The sequence below is a fragment of the Lepidothrix coronata genome, unplaced genomic scaffold, assembly GCF_001604755.1.
Source record: "Lepidothrix coronata isolate B3197 unplaced genomic scaffold, Lepidothrix_coronata-1.0 Scaffold38, whole genome shotgun sequence".
Classification (NCBI taxonomy): domain Eukaryota; kingdom Metazoa; phylum Chordata; class Aves; order Passeriformes; family Pipridae; genus Lepidothrix; species Lepidothrix coronata.
Genome location: NW_016690218.1, coordinates 5,454,527 through 5,464,556, shown reverse-complemented (window position 1 = coordinate 5,464,556; position 10,030 = coordinate 5,454,527). Strand labels below are relative to the sequence as shown.

The 10,030-nt window shown below is 37.8% G+C and overlaps 1 protein-coding gene and 1 long non-coding RNA gene across 16 annotated transcripts in view; both read right to left on the bottom strand.

Moving 5' to 3' along the window:
- LOC108496265 overlaps nucleotides 1–1,334 on the bottom strand; it is an 8,488-nt gene extending 7,154 nt beyond the window's left edge. The window contains exon 1 of the long non-coding RNA XR_001874404.1: nucleotides 372–1,334. This is a non-coding gene — a long non-coding RNA (uncharacterized LOC108496265). The remainder of the gene's footprint in view (nucleotides 1–371) is intronic.
- The window catches only part of ESRRG (estrogen related receptor gamma), a 391,578-nt gene that overhangs the window by 22,524 nt on the left and 359,024 nt on the right, over nucleotides 1–10,030 (bottom strand). The gene's annotated exons all lie outside the window — the stretch shown is intronic.

Sequence of the window (10,030 nt, the reverse complement as noted above, 5' to 3'; positions counted from 1 at the left end):
AAAAACCTTTTTCTTGAATTTGGTGCTTAAATAGTTTTTTTTTTTTTTTTTTTTTTTTTTTTTCCCTTTTTTTTTTTTTTTTTTTTTTTTTTTTTAAGTACCCAGGAAGTACTTCTTAAGCATCCCTAATGCTTTTAGGACAAGACACTTCCCCATTTCTCAGCCACTAGCACCTTTTTAATTTCTGAAAGAGCCATGGTTGAAAATCTTAATTAATTGTTCCATACTGCTTCAGGATCATTATGCAATGTAATAAAGGCCGTGTAATTATGAAATTTTACAGCCATTACCAAGGCTGATGGCTCGTATTTCATCCTCAGCTGGACCCAATGGCTTTTAGCCACTCAGCTCCCCTTTGATGAACTACAGACAGATCTATCAGGCCCAAACAATATCCAGGCAAGGCGGCTATAATAGCTACCTACAGATGAAGCCATAGATAAAGATAAACTATAAATCTACACACAAATGCAGGCACATTGCCTCAGGATGACAGAGGGGAGAGGATGAGACACTTGGGAAAGCTGGCGGCTTGCAGAAAGGCAACCTTCTCTGTCTGTCTCTTTTATTCAGTTTGGAATTTGTTTGGTTTCTTAAAGATGTGAAACCCTCTCATACTTCCCCCCCCCTCAAATTACGTATTTTTTAAGGACTATGAATTTTTACATGGAAGGCAAGGGGTCGCTTTATCCATCTATTAAATTTGACACAGGGGATTTATACAGACAAATCAACTCATCCTCCAAATGAAGAATCCCAGTCAACAAGTCTGCAAATCATATTCTTAAAAGTGAATCCAGGTCACTTGCTTCCAAGACTGAAAAAAGCAAAACATCCCTGGATTTCTAAATGCATTATCGTGAGCAGATGCACAGAGGTGAAGTTAGATGATAGGCTTTCACTGGAGGCAGCACCGGAGATGCAATTTCATGCAACATTGTCTGACATGATTTTATTTTCAGTCTGAAAATGAAAATACTTCTAAAAATTCAGTGCAAGTTAAAGAAACAATGGTATTCCATATGCTCTTGGTACCTGCAACACCAGAATGCAGTTTATGGAGGTGACCTCCATCAATGCCCTCTTTAATTTAAGACAGGAGGCCTTCCGAGTATGCATTGTTAGTCCCTCCAAAGTGAGACAAGGCTGACTAAATGATCTCTAGGTGAGAAAAAGAAATTGAGAGATGCATCATCCTGGCCAGTTCTGAAAGAGTCCAGGGCAGAGTGTGAAAACATTAGCCTGAAAACTGCATCTATTAGTAGCCCTTTCAGTAGCCCGTAGTTAGTCATGAAGCTGATGCCATGCTCATGGCTGAGGCTAAAAGCACTTCAGAAGGCAAGAAAAGTTAAAATGAAAATATCAATAGTACTCTCTGATTTCTAACAGAACAATAGAATGGCTCATTCCTTTCCAAAGAAAATGTGACAGATTTAGAGGAGGTTCAGTGAAAGTAAAGCAAAACATTGTGCCCAAGAAAACTCTTAGGAAAAGATGCAGAAAGTAGGAATTTTCTTCCTCAAAATAGTGATTTATGAGAGAATTCAGCAGAAGTATATATAAATTAATGATACAAAAAGTAGGTCTAAAGATTTTATTCTGTCTTATAACACAGACCAAACACCATTACAGTAAAACTCAGGAAATGCAGAATGGAAGGAAGAAGGGAAACTCTTCATCCACAGTGTAGCTGGAATGGAGAACTTCTTGCCAAAGGATGTCACTGAAGCTAAGAACTCAAGAGAGGGAGCTAATGCTTACATGGATGGCCAGAATAGCTCCAGGTATAGTATTCCAAATCCAAATTAAAAGGACAAGAATGTTTTTCTTCCTTATTTCATCTAATCTCTGAGCATAAAGAATTAGAAAAAATTTTCCTGAGGCTTCTGCCTACCATGGGTTCATGTCTCCCCTTCTGAGGCTGATCACTGCTGAAGACAGCAGAGTATATGTTGATGACCTATAGCATTCAATTACTAGTTTCCCAAAAACTGAAGTCTCAGAATTTGGGCTGCCTTTCTTTGAGGTGTTTGGAACCTACTCCTACAACTAGAGTTCAGAACAGAAGAGCTTAGAGAGATGTGCCCCAGGCAAAGAATTTCAAAATCACAGCAACTGAGCTCTCACTCTACTGCTACGGTAGAAAGACAAAAATAATGGATATGGAAGATCCATGGTGTTATCACAGACATAAAGGTAGACAGGTATACGTATTAATGTGTGTTTGCATAAGCCTGTATGTGCATGCATTGGTACTAAGCAAACCAAGGGTATTCCAAAAGCTACCAAAATGAAGAAAGATCACCTCCTCATTAACTTGTATTCCTTGCTTATTAAACATGTCCTTTCTTTTAATATAAAGAACTGTCTTGCTGAAGGACAAAAAATTAATGTAATCACCGAGGTCATATCAGAGAAGTATCTTCTGAAACAGGGAACAGAGTCACAAAGGGTCACTGATCAACAAAGCTGCAACTGAAGACAGGCATGGGAATGTGTGATTCAGGTTCCTCCAGCATAATGCTGAGGATGCTTGATATATGGTCTTTTAAGGACCACTATCTGCTGTTAACATGCTTTATTGAAACTGCGCATATGGCAGGTATTCACTGTACATGGTGTGCATTGATCTGTTCCTTGCAGTGCATGTGGAAGCATCGTAAACATTCTTAACGCGGAAAATAACCCAACCAAACCCTAATCGAAAGGTTTAAGCACATACAGTACCTTAGAACATCTACATACTAGATTATACAGACACTGCTAGACTAGGATTCCTGGACAGGACTTTAAATTGCCTTCTTATGCTCTAGTAAGTTACCAGAATTAAGTGAAGACCTCAGTTAAAGCCAGTACTATGAACATTGAAAAGACTGGATGTAGACAAAGAAGATGGCAGATTTTTTACCTTCTCTACTTCCCATCCAGTTGACTCATTTAGCCAAATTAGCATCAACCTCCTGGATAGGCTCTGTAGCTTTACCTCTTTTTCTGCTCCCAATCACTCATATCAGTAGAGTAAAAAGCAGCTACAAATATACTCAGCAGGAGCATTTTTCAGAGCAAAAACTTCAAGTAAGAAGTAAATGCAAAGATGTTATTTCTATTTCTATCGGAGGCAGTAATGCCAGTTTGCTACATCAATTTAATAAAAATAATGATGATAATGTGAGAAAACAAGAAACTCCATCCTACAATTTTATTCTACAAAAGAAATGCATGAAGTTTTACTCTCTTTGGTAAATGTCTAGTCTGTCAGAGAATGCATTTCAGTATTCCATAATTTAAGATTATTGCAATGATTTTAATAAAGTACAGCAAAGAATTATGTGCAGAAAGTTAATTGCTAGTTTACTACAAGCTACCTTGAAACAGAACTGGCTGAGGCATAGTAAGACAAAGTTTATTTTTGCCAAATATAGATTACTGCAAAGGAAAAGGGAATTAGCACTATGTATTTTGTGAAAGACTTTCTTTTCAGTATTGGCTTAAAATATTTTCCTTCTTCAAGTGATTTTTTTTTAAAATAAACAGCTACATGTATCTTACATATAAGTATAAAGTGTTTTTAAGAAATCTGTTTTAGAGAACACAGAGAGGTTTTGCTAAGACTCAAAAAAAATGCTAACTGCAATAAGATCATACCTGGACACAGAAAAAGATATTAACATAAGTACAGATGAAAAATGGAAGAGAAACAGAGGTATAATTGTATGTTTTCTCTTTCAATATTCACCAAACGGGGCACAAATCTTAGCTGCTATAATGCATGCCGTGTTTTACCCTGATTTTCTACACTTGGTATTCCCTAGCTGAATTGTTTCTGAAGTCCATGGTGATTTTTTTCCACAGCAAATCAGCAGTTTTTCAAGAGGTCTCTGTGCAACCCAGGAGTATGACATTTACTAATGTGTTGAGATTCAGGGATTCTCCTTTGTAGAAGCCAACACTAATAAGAAAGATATGGTTCAGTGTCCTGGGTATTCTTCCCAGTTTTATTAATTAGATGGAAAGCTTCTCCCTCTGGAATACTGCAAGGTATTTATTAACACTTCAGCCCACAAACTAGAGTAAATTTACAGTAGTGGAGGTAATTGTTACATACACCGGCTCTTGTTATCAACTTGGCAGGGATAAGCAAAAAAAACCCCAGAGGTTTAGATTATGATCTTTTTCATGATATTTTAATTGTGCTTCTTAATCTGCTAAATTAAAAACTATAGTACAATCTTATTCAGATCACTGACAAAAAAGATCATATCAATTTGCAACAAAATGTATGAATGCTCCTATCTCTTTTAATTATACAAAGAATTTAACAGTCATATTCAATATGGCCATAGAGTGCTAAGATACAAACTCTTCCTTTTACAGTTGGGCCATCTTATCCCTTAGCACCTTCACATTTTATTTCAAGTCTCTCATCTTTTAATGCACAAGACACCCTTCCTTAGATGATCTTTAATATCACCACCTTCCTTCTCTTCCTTCACGTTCAGTATGATGAGCTACTCCCACAACTATGTCTCAGCAAACTGACTGATAATGACCAGGCAGGCACTCAATAATATCTCAGTTACTTATGTGCTTTACAAAGAAGAGTAAGGTATGCTCAGAGGTACTTTGTGTAACCATGTTTCTCTCACCATTGCTTTCAGCCTTCCTTTTCTTTGCATTCTTCTGCCATCAGACCCTCTTATTCCTTCTGGGAACCAGTAGGTCAATTTAGAATGCCACCAGCAATGCCCTCTCTTGCACACTAATTTACCTACACTTTTTTTCACTATGCTGGTCTCGGTGCCCTGGAAAGCTTAGGATTGGGCTTCATTTTGCATGCCTTACCCTATGTTCCACATTCTTACAACCACAAAGTGTTGGGCTCTATCATCCGGTGTTTGAGCACTATTCATCAGTAGTTTTAGAAATTACACAGAAAGTATGGTTGTGCATTGTGTGGATGTGCCATTAGAGGGTTCTAAACCAAAATTTTAATGTGCAAACACCACTGGATCATCTGTTGTTTCTTTGGTTTTCTTCTTGTCCCAGACATTTGCTTTCAAATGTCTGTTTCTCGCTGATCCTTCATTACCAGCCACTCACTATGGCTTTTCTTATGGATGTTATGTGCTCTGTCTCAGTGATTTGAGAAGGAAAGAGGTGAGAATTTAGTCATCTGTTCTGTCAAAACATCATGTTTGCTGGGCTCTCAGGCAATGCTGAGTACCAAGGCCAAATCAGCACCGAATCAAGAAAACGGCAAGAACAGCCATGAGAGATGGCTCCAAAAGCTCCTTTGTAATAATTCACTGCTGCTGTGATTGGCTTTGTAACAGAGCTCTAGTTGAAACACTCTCACTATGTATTTGTATTTCATTCCTTCAGGATCAAAGTAACAACTAGATTGACAATGGATCCCACTTAGCTATCCTGATTGCATAAGGCACAAGTCTTTTATAGCTGGCACTTGCCAAATACGCCCCTGTCAAACAGCTAACTAACTTAATAACGTCAGCAGTTTTCAGGAGTGTATCACAGATGATGTCACAGGCATGGGTGAAGTGTGAGGTACATTTATACAGGAAGAATATGAGGAAGAATGTGGTGTCCCAAATCTACCAATTACTTTCTCTATGATTCTGCTGGAGTCACAAAATCCCTCTCTGTCTCAGTCTTTCTGTGCAAGTGACAGATATAAGGTATATATAGATACTAATTCACAGGGCTGCTATGCTATTTTATTCATTTAATGTTTGAAAAGAACAACAAATATTTTAACCAAAAAAGGTCTACAAAGTATATTCAACATTTCTGAAAAGTATATGAAATGGATGAAGGACTAAAATGTTTGGAAAAGGATGGATAAGGTCTAGATCCATAGTATATAAAAGAAACAAACTGGTGATGCATTGTGCTCACATCTTTCAATCCTAACATGCTGTGAATCATATTGAATGTTTTAAAGCTATAGCTTTCAAAAGACTCCAAAACTGGAGGTATGAATCAAGGTTTGACCATAAGAAAGTCAAGTGATTTGACCAAGGTCATATGGTAACTCAGTGCCAGAGTCAAGAAAGGTAGCCTTCAGCTTCTAGTGTTGGCGTATCTTTATGGATTATGGCAGATCTTTATGTCTGACTTGAAGTAAATCCCTCTGAGGGCCAGTTCAAAGTGTCCTGATCACACCAACAGATTCTGAATCAAGCCCATGTAATGAAACAGCCTCATGTTTTCTCATACTTTGCCTACTAGCTAATTGTGAGACATAAACCAAAAGGACACAAAGAGGAAGTGCTAAAGTTGAGAAGTACAAAGGAGTTGGAGATGCATTCTACTAAGGTGACCATTATTTCCCCATGTATTTTTATGGAAGCAGGACTATGCCCACAAAATGAATGTGTTTGGCATTGCATTAAGATGAACACAAAGTAAAACAAGGACCTTAACCACGTAGTGCTGACTTTAGAACACTGAGTAAGAGGGTCAAGAGCACCAGTGTTATAAAACTGTAAACAGGCATTGATATCATACTGTATGTATGAAAATGCATAAAATACATTTAATTAACTCTAGGCGGTGATACAAACTGACAATTCTAAACAGAAATTTCAAAGCTAAACCTGACACCTTTTGAGTCATTTTGCTCTCTCAGGAAGATTCATATTTAGGCCAGATTTCTATACATTTGTATGTTGGTTTTTTTTAATATTTGAAAAATGCATATTATTTACCCAATTGCCTGGAATGTCTACTGGAGAAATACATATTTATTTTTAAAAGCAATCCATATATTATTTACTCAGTGGATGAGAATGACTTCAAAAAACCGTTCTGGTCCATCAAATAAATACATATTTATAAATGGTTTTTAAAATGCATATTATTTACCCAATGGACTGTAATGGCTCTGCTAGTGCTATTACATGTAAATATGTAATTAGCCACATAATAAAAAATCCCCACAAAATTTCTCTGAAAAGCATTAAATTTCCATGTGTCAATGTACAATACCTTTCCTATTGTTATTATTTTGTCTTTAAACAGCAAAGGTGATTACCCTATGCTAATGACTAAGGCTTTGCCGTATTTTAAAACCCCACTAGCTCTACAATTATACAAAACATGAAGTTGAAATCCTCATTTCTTTCTTTTAAAATTAGTGTTTTATAATTCTCATCTTGCAGTTGGTGCACCTGGCCTGAATCTTTCTGCCAGCCCCACGGACGTCGACCAGACTCTGCATAAAGCCCGGCTTCGTTCACAGCAGCCGGGATAACTGAGCACTCCTGTCAGTAGGGAACGGAGAGCACGTGCTATGATTTTGTGCTGTTCTCACACAAGCTTCCCTACACTGCTAGCCAATGCACCTGCACCATTGCTGGACCATCTTGGTGAAGGCCTGCCAATCTTGCACAGTGCCAAACTTTACTTATTTATTTATCTTCACACGGGTTATTTTCTGCAGAGCACTAAAGATTCTCAAAAATCCCTTTTTCTTGTCAGAGTAAGGGCAGGATATGAGGCATACAACTCCAGGGACAAAATCCATTTTATTACACAGTCCTGTGTGAGTTTCTATTTGAAAGGATGTGACTTAATAGGACCAGCCACCTCAAGTGTTTGGGAATTAACACTAGGAACAAGAATTGCTAGGCCTTGCCTAAGAAAATAGATGCACACTTTCAAACAGGAGCGAGCAGTGCCATTTTCAGTAGTGCATGTGTGTATGTGCAGGAGTGTCGTATATTAAGATGTAAATTATGTTCTCTGAGCTGAATACCAGGTGATTAATTCTGATAGCATAGTGATCAATTGGTACAGGTGCTGCACCTGAGTAATGTTTGTTTCTCCACACATTGGTAACAGAGGTGCAGCACTAACACAGGTGTCACTTGCATAGCTGTGCAACATCTCTGATTTCCTGAAAACACTGACACTGGTAGCTAGGCTGTATGTATTTCTGCCAATTTTTTCAATTAGACCCATTATTGATTTGATGAAAAAGCAAATTAAACATACCATGGTAGTAGGTAAAATGGTTAGACAGACCATAAGGTTCTGGTGCTGAGCTTCTTAGGCACATGGCCTCTGTGTGCAGCTTTTACTCACCACAGTCTCTGGAGATTACAAAAAGAGGGAAGACTTTTGCAAGAGACATAGGCAGCAACTGAGGTATGAAACAACCAGGAATATGTTAATGTAAAGTGCCAGGAACCTCCAACTTTGTTAGGATAAGAGCTAAAATTACTTAGTTAAAATTACTTAGCTTCATTTAAATCTGAAATAAATCTCTTGTTTCCACAAAGCTGCTACAGCTTGATACCAGTTTGAAGACAAAAATAAAGATAGGTAATAACATCTTTTATTTCAAAATATTTTGTTTCAAAACCAAATATTTGTTAATTGATGGTACATTTTAAGTTGTCTAAATCTCTGGCGCATGTGCAGTAGTATTTCTTTGCAATTTTCCTTCATCAAAGAACAAGAGTTTTGATACCAAGAATGAGTAACACACAGTATCTATGCAGGAGCTTACATGTAAACATTTGCACAACCACTCTCCCCACCCTTGCTTCCTTAACAGGAGCTCAACATGACAGGGAACCCAAAGCAAGTAGGTATGCTCACAAGCAAGCCTCTTCCCTAATTTCCACTTAATTCATTTACCAAATCAAATCAAACTGCTACTGTGAAAACTATTTTCTCACAGAGGGGGCTAAAGGATCTCTCCACAAGTCACTCCCAAACACCTGAGGTTCAGCTTCCCAAAGCAAGTTAGCTGAAACAAACACAACTGACAGGATGTTGCAGCAGCAGGTCCACCCAGGGCACAGAGCTCATGGCAAGAAGTTTCTTAAGGTCAAACACAGTAAGCCCACTGTCTGGCTCTGGTGTGCTGGAAACCTACATTAAGTCAGCACAAGCCTACAAAATCCTCTTTTCTTATTTCCGCATAGCTGCTTGTGTCGGAGCAGAGACAGTATTTTGCCCACGCTCTCTCTCTCTCTCTCATGTCACTCAGCACTGTAAGAAGGCCCAAATTCCTGCTGAAATTAGCAGACTCCCTGCAGATCTGCAATTTTAGGGTCTGTACCCTATACTATTAAATCAGTCCAAAATATCCAGAAAAAAGCTCTGCTGTTTAAGATGAGATTTTGGGTTATTTTGCCACTAGTGCTGCCAGGACATAAGCTTATGTCTCTTTCTCTCTTGAAAAGCATGTAAACTGTTGTACACAAATAAAGTCATTAACGGAAAGCAAGACATTGCAAATCAGACAATAAACATATCAATGAATCCCTGGGATGCACATGAGGCAATCAATTTTTCCAAATCCCAAATCAATTTTAAAAAAAAGGAAAAAGAAAAACAATTTGAATTTTCACTCCTTTAAAAAGATGAGGAGAGAGAGAGAGGGAAGCTGGTGTGCCAATCCTTCTTCACTGTCTATCTTCATTATATTCTGTAATTACTAAAACTGAGGTAACTTGCAAAAATTGTGAAAAAGTTACTCTGTGTCAGAGGAAAAACTGAAATTTCAGATTAAAATGTCTAAAGAGAGAGGAGGGAAAAGAGAGAGGAAGAATGTAGCAAGTATTAGAAAACTTTTGGACTTTTGGGTAATGTTTCTCTTCCTGTGCCTTTTTGGGCACTGATGGAAGTGATGTCCTATAGCATTTCAAGTCATTTATTGAAGTTTGGTGGTGGTAGTGGGAACGTTGTTAAGGGAAGTAAAAAAAGCAATGTCCATTTGAAGCTTGTCTGTGAACTTTGCATGAACCGCCAGGAATAATGTAGTGTGATGACAAGCCAGTTATACCTTCCACTAAATTTGCTGTCTGGAATGAACTGAAATAGTGTTTGGTTTGTGTAATTACGTCCATCTATCTTTATATTCCAGCGGCATATCGCAAATTGAAAATACTAAAAATTGACTGTTGGTTCTGATATTTAATGATTGCCAAAGACAAGACGATGATTTATTGGTTACTTACCGATGTGACACATTTGCATCTTATTAGACGGAGATTAC